Below are 7,408 nucleotides of genomic sequence, written 5' to 3'. Positions count from 1 at the left end.
CATTCACTAGATCCTTATATAATGTTTAAGTATAGATATAAAAACTCGTGCTACCCAATTTACATATTTGATTTTTTGTTGGTGAAATGAATAGTGTTCATCTAATAAAATATATTGCTTTATTTGAGAGAGAGACCAGAATAGATGAAGCAGCTTTAGTCACGGTCTATGTAATACTGTTTTCTTTTTTATTTTTTTTTTTAAGATTTTATTTATTTATTTGACAGAGAGATCACAAGTAGGTAGACAGGCAGGCAGAGAGAGAAAGGGAAGCAGGCTCCCTGCTGAGCAGAGAGCCTGATGTGGGGCTCAATCCCAGGTCCCTGAGATCATGATCTGAGCTGAAGGCAGAGGCTTAACCCACTGAGCCACCCTGGTGCCCACTGTTTTTGTTTTTTTCTACATGTTAAACCACACCCAAAGGGAATATTCTTATTAGAATACTTCAAACATTAGCTGCCCATCCCCACCCCCCACCAGAGTCTTGCTGGGCCTGCTGGTCTGTGGTAAGCTGAGGACACCAGACTCTTTTCTGCAGATGTGGTTTGATAAAGTTGTCAAGAATAAGGTTTGTTTCAAGAGATAGCAGGTGAAATTTAGAAGAAGACAAGAGGGTAAACTGATTATTATGCTTGGAAATGTTTGTAATTCAGGATAAAATAAGTATATTTTATATTATATATAAATATAATAAATATATATATTATACATTAGTATATTTTATAAAATAAGAATAATACACCTAACTACAGGATGATAGTTCGTGTCACCAACAGATAAATCATTTGTCAGATTGCTTATGCCCACAGAGGGAGTAAATGATAGCTTGTGTAGCTCATGCTCATGAAGCCCCAAAGTGTAATATGAAGGTTGGCCTGACAAATTATACTGCAGTGTATTGTACTGATCTGTTGCTAGCCTGCCAGGCTTCTCAGTAGGTTTGGCATGGACAAGATTATGAAGGCCAAGTCCAAGTGACTGGAGATGAATACCATGCGGAAAGCACTGATTGTCAACCTGGTGCCTTCACCGGCTATTTGGATGCTGGGTTTGACAGAACTACTAATGGAAATAAATTTTTTGCGTCTCTCAAAGGAGCTATGGACGGAGGCTTGTCTCTCCCTCACATACCAAATAATTCCCTGGTTATGATTCAGAAAGCAAGGAATTCCATACAAAAGCACATCATGGGTCAGAAAGTTGATTACATGTATTACCTAATTGAAGAAGATGAGGATGCTTACAAGAAATTCTCTCAATAAATAAAGAACAATAAAGCTCCAAATATGTAGGAGGAAATGTATAAGAAAACTCACTGTGGTATACTGAAGAACCCAGTCTATGAAAAGTAGCCTAAGAAGTTAAAAAGAAGAGGTGGAACCATGCCAAAATGTCTCTTTCCCAAAAGAAAGATAAAATAGCATAGAAGAAGGCAAGCTTCCTTGAACTCAGGAGCAACCTACTGAGATGTAATAAACCAAACCACAATTTTCTATGGTGATTTTTCAGATAAAAACAATAGTAACAATTTACTCAGCAAAAAGTGGGGAAAAAAAAACAAAAAGGAAAAAAGAATACATTAAACATTAACTGGTCAACAGTGTGTAAAACAAAACAAAAACAATCTATATATTATACACTGGAGTATTCAAAAATATTATAGACCATAAAATACTGTGGAAATGCATTTAAAAATTTTATCTTTAAATATACAAACTCATATTTTAATATCCTTGTTCAAACTGTCTTACTTTCCTCTTCTCCCCACTATCTCTGTCATCAACAAATTCATCTTCTTACATGGAGCCTCCCTGGATTACCCTTGTCAGAACTAATTGTTCCTTTCTGAACTTTATACTTGTTATTGCTTTATTCTAATTTTGTATTATAATAAATTATTTTCCTGACTATTAAGTGAGGCAGGGAGTGTATCTTCACTAAATTGAAAAATGATCGCTTAGTAACTCTTATCTAAAAGGTAATTTTCTAGATTTAAACAATTTTAAGTGGGGCAAACAATTCTAAGTGGTGATCAGGGAAGTTAGGCAGTTATAATTCAGCTAGGCCTTGAGATCCACGTTGAACCTTTTCAAGAAGATGTTAATGAACTTGGAAAAAGAAAAGATATTATAATTAAAACAATGGATGGCATTAAAGGGTGAGATAGATTAGAAATGCAAATGTCTGAGCATGTTTCTGTGTGTAAAATACTTCATGATAAAAAAAAGAAGAAGAGAGAGGAGGAAATAAGCACACATGGGAGAATAATTCGATCGTGGGATAAAGATCACAAAAAGAGGGATCAGGTTTGGAATAAAGTGGTTTGGGTGCTTCCTCATTAAATGAGGAAGGGCCCAGACCTTGCTTTTCAATGCTCAGCAAGTACTTGTTGAATGAACACAGAAAGAGCTTCCTTTGATAAGGAGGGCCTAGTCAGAATCAGAGTGAAAATCCATAATATCAAAAATGCTACTAAAAATTCTAATTTATTGAACAATTAAAAAAGTGATTTGACAACTGAATTCTTTGCCATTTCCTTTTCTTTAAATGTTTATGTCTTTAATTTCTCCTCTACCCAATCTAGATTTCAGGGTCAACCACTTCAACAAATCTCTTAAAATATCTTCAACACCCCCTCTTTTGTCCTTTCCCACATGTCATATAGAACTTTGACCCCAGATCAACTTGACTTTCAACTACTCTACCCTACTCCTCACCCAAAGATACTAAAAACCACTAGTAAAATTTATAATCACAATATAATGCGATTTCAGTCACTACAGATTAACTCATGGTCCTCAATGTTAAATAAATAAATATGATAGAACACTGTATTTCTTTTTCCTCTCCAAAACCATTATATTAAGATTTTTATACTATTTTCAAACCTCTTTTCCCACACACAGTCTAGGTAGACATCACATCCAACTCTACAAAGAAAATGGAGGTCATTAGATAGATGCACCTTTGACTTTCCTTTTAATATTTAAATTGGGGTTGGGAGGAAGTAGCAAAGATGAGGATGAGAAGATACATGTCCACTTCTAGGCAGTCTGACTTCAGGCTCAAAGCTATGTGTCATCTCTAATGCTTCTCAGAGTGGATCTTACTGGCATTTTGGATGAGACCATTGCTCAGGAGCATCACTTAAGATATATTCGGTCTTTATTTATCCTTATTAATAATTATTTTTGTAGTCTTTTTCTTTTTCACTTTATTGTATATTGTTTCATTAGGTCTGTTCACTATTCTCCCATATTTAAGGTTTTTTTTTTAAGATTTTATTTATTTATTTGACAGTCAGAGATTACAAGTAGAGAGGCAGGCAGAGAGAGGAAGGGAAGCAGGCTCACCACCGAGCAGAAAGCCTGATGTGGGGCTCAATCCCAGGACCCTGAGATCATGACCTGAGCTGAAGGCAGAGGCTTTAACCCACTGAGCCACAAGGCACTCCCCATATTTCAATTTTTTATTCTGCTTTTTTTCTTCTTATATTGCTTTTGTCTTTATAATGCCTTTATATTTTGCTTCCCTTTATTACTTGAGTCCTGCTACTTCATTTAGTATATTTTAGTCTTTTAGTATCTTTTTAAGCATTTGTAACTTTGTGGATCCAGAGAGGGGGAGAGAGAAAGAACAAGAGAGAAAGAAAGGTCTCTGAAAGAACAGAAAGCTGTTTGAATTCTTCTTCTGTTCCCTTGGTTAATTCCTCTTGTGGGGTATTTTCTTCATTTACTTTTCACTTTATTCTTTCCCTTTTTTAAGCCTTTGTGATAGATCCCATGTTGGTTCATTTTTTAAGTTATTCATTATTCATGTATTGGGTGAACAATTTACCAATCCAAAAGTGGGAAACTAAAGGCAGGAACAGAAGGGAGGGCAGTGCAGAAGGAAGTAACGTCAAACACGTTTGCTTGGCTTACTCACCTCCAAAACATTTTGCCAACTCTGTCACTTTATTTTTGTTGGTGTTAAATAAAAACTAAAATAGAGACCACAACCTGAAGGTACCTCTAGACCAAACACTAGACCACACACTCCTAGTCACATAACCAAAATGTCAAATTGTATTGATTTCCTTGAAATGCTGACTTTGACCTTAAACAAAGCTTAAGCCTTCTACATGTCAGTGTGACCTTAGAGCTTCCTAGATAATCAGCCACAAACCAGTAAGCTCATGCAGGATAGGAAAGGAAAGTGAGTTTCCAGTAACAAATTACTGAAAATAAGAAACAATGTGCTTACTCATTCTTGCTTTATAAACTGAGCTGTACTACTACCAGCTTTAGGTTCTGAAGTCTCCCTGTTCAACAACAGTTTCTCATGCAATAAAATATTCATATCAAGTAATGTTTTCTGAATTTTCTTTTGTCATTGGTGACACTAAAAAATATTTCCCTTTTTTTTTCAACATTCAGGAGATATAAGTAGCCTGCTCTTAGCCTCAAGTGACCACTGTTTCCCTCCTTCTTTCACTCTTTTGCCACCTTGACAATCACCTTCACAGTGCACTTTTGGAAAAATCGGTTCTTTGTGAGCTTTGAAGGATGTAGGCTATCAGTAACCCACTTCACTTCAGATTTCTGAACATTTGGTGGGATTATCCTTCAAAATGTAGGGTTGAGGATTGTCATCAATCTCCTTATTTCATTGATAATTGAGTTTTTCATTCATTTTTTTCTTTATTGTCTGGAGAAAGTTTTTCAAAAAAGGGGGGGAAAAAACCTGTTGCTACACGATCTTCATCTAAAAGGTCTTTGAAATAGTTTGCCATTAGGAAGTTCAAAACACTACCCCAGAAAATCAAATTCAACATCACTATCTCCTCACAGTGTTACAGTAAATGTGTTACAGTCAACCTCAACAGAACAGAATACCCCATAAAACCTTATGAAACGAGAGGCAAGCAGCACTATTCTATACCCCGTATTTGAACCCTTCCATGAAGCTTATTTTAAGCCTTGTCTCTACCACCATATTCTGACTAGTTTAAGTCTTCTCATTTACAAAATGGGAATCATGATGCCTACCACAAACTCTGACTGCAAGGAATAAATAACATGTAAGTAAGTTTTACACTAGAAAGCATGTACCTAGTTAACTACCATGAAGACCTTGGGAAGCCCACTTTCAGCCCAGGAATTTGGGAAAAGAGTGCCTGCTATCTACGTTATTATTGTTTTCAATTTTTTTAGATAATTACACCTGTTTTGTAAGCATTTTTCTTTAGTACCCCTATTTGTAAAATAACTATTATTACATATTTCAAGATTTCCAATTTGTTTTTATTCCACAAATGGTTTCCTACAATTAGAGTTTAAAAAAAAAAAAATCTGTTTTCTTAGCTTGGTCTTTTGTTCATTCAGTACTTTTTTCCTCCCCTCCACCATTTAGATGGCTGGCCTGAATCAATCCAAAAGATTTCCACTGACAATAGCTGAGCACATTTCTGTGTAACAAAAATGTTACATACTATTTGTTAAGGTTTTATGTTTAATGGATTGTATTCAGCCAGTTGTGTTAATATTTCAGCTTTATTTCCTCTCTACAAAAAACGGCACAATGTCGAGATTTCTGAACTTTGTTTTTAGGACTAAGGCAAAGCAGTAAAGATTTGAAAGAACACTGAAACTATGTACAAACACTTGAAAAACTTCCTATCAAAGAAAATGTGTCATGTTTGTGCATTACAGTAGAAAATATAACACTTACAGATACAGAATTCATCCAGCTTTAGGTTGATATATTCAGCCAGTCCTCAGAACTGGGTTTAATATACTTTTTCCAGCCTGTGTCATTCTATTTTCCCAAAGGATGTTTCTATTGTAGTCAGATTGATAGGCTCACTTTCCCAGAGAAGATATGTACTCCCTTCATGTTCTCAGCGCCCAGAGAGTATCTTATATACTCTCCCCACTTAACTATGTCATACGTACTTTCTAAGACTGAGTATGAAAACCACCCTCTCCATGAGCACTTCATTACACTAGTCTTGATGAACACTAACCTTTCACAGAATCAATTTATTTTCTATTAACTCAGTCTTAGAACATCTTCAATAGTGAGTTCCTCCTCCTAGATTCCAATATCTGAAGACAGAGAGTACTTGGCATCTAATAAACAATTGTTGAATAAATTAATGAATTGTTGATTTTTATATCAGAAATTAATATTTCTTACACCTATTTAGAGTTAATATATAGCAATGAGGGGGTGTTAAAAAGCCAACTAGCACTATCTTATCAAGATTTGAATAATTAGGTCAATACTAATGATAATACTGCTCTTCTAAGTACAGCTTTTTTTTTTTTTTTTTTTAAAGATTTTATTTATTTACTTGACAGAGAGAGATCACAAGCAGGCAGAGAGGCAGGCAGAGAGAGAGGAAGGGAAGCAGGCTCCCTGCTGAGCAGAGAGCCTGATGCGGGACTTGATCCCAGGACCCTGGGATCATGACCTGAGCTGAAGGCAGCGGCTCAACCCACTGAGCCACCCAGGCACCCCTAAGTACAGCTTTTAAGTGGTCAATTTCTAAAAGACTCTACCTGGAATTTATATAATGGGTTATATGTCCTATGTCTGATCTCCTTCAACAGACCTACATTTAGTCCTCATTACAGTGTATGTACTAGATTTTCTATGCAAGGGTAGCACACTTAAGAACCAATAAATGTTAAAATATGAAGGGGTTTTCCGAAGTGTTATTCAACTTTGCTAATTTTAAAATAAGAAAATAAAAGTCTAGGGAGATAAGGTAGTTTTCTCTAATTACATAGATGTACAATGGTTAAATTAGGCTTTTTTTAAAAAGATTTTATTTATTTGAGAGAGGAGAGAGAAGGAACAGCAGGAGGGGCAGAGAGAGAAGCAGACTCTGTTGAGCAGGGAACCCAACACTGGGTATGATCCCAGGACTCCAGGATCATGACTTGAGCTGAAGGCAGACACTTAACTGACTAAGCCACCCAGGCACCCCTGGGTGTTTTGATTCTGAAACTAGTTATCTGTAGAATATTTTCTGGACCAACTTGGGTGATTTTATGTAGTCTATTTTAATTCTCTCTAACCAATGTGCTTATTTCTCATTAAGCACATTTTTATAGCAGACGTCTATAAAAGAAAAAGAAAGAAAGATGCTGTTGAAAACAATGGGTGTTTGAACAAAAGCTGGACATAATGGCAACTGGGCAAATCATCTCTGAATCAGACCTCGAGTCTCTTACTGCTCTTCTGTGTTCACCCCACCACGATCCCAGTCGCAATCAACAGAATCAAACCTGCACTGATGGTTTTTTTTAATTTGGGACTTATATTTTCAGTAGCTCATTTTTTTTCAAAGACCCAATCTTAACAGCAAAGGTCTAAATATTGTTGTCTTAATTATAGTATCTGACTTAGGGAGAAAGTT

The 7,408-nt window shown here is 35.9% G+C and overlaps 1 pseudogene; it reads left to right on the top strand.

Annotated features, from left to right (window-relative positions):
- The first annotated feature begins 538 nt into the window (after positions 1-538).
- Positions 539-1,501, top strand: LOC122890388 (annotated as a pseudogene).
- The last annotated feature ends 5,907 nt before the right edge of the window (positions 1,502-7,408 follow it).

The sequence above is a fragment of the Neovison vison genome, chromosome 11 (genome assembly GCF_020171115.1).
Source record: "Neovison vison isolate M4711 chromosome 11, ASM_NN_V1, whole genome shotgun sequence".
Lineage (NCBI taxonomy): Eukaryota > Metazoa > Chordata > Mammalia > Carnivora > Mustelidae > Neogale > Neogale vison.
The sequence above is the reverse complement of the archived record's forward strand: the minus strand, read 5'-3'. Positions and strand labels throughout refer to the sequence as shown.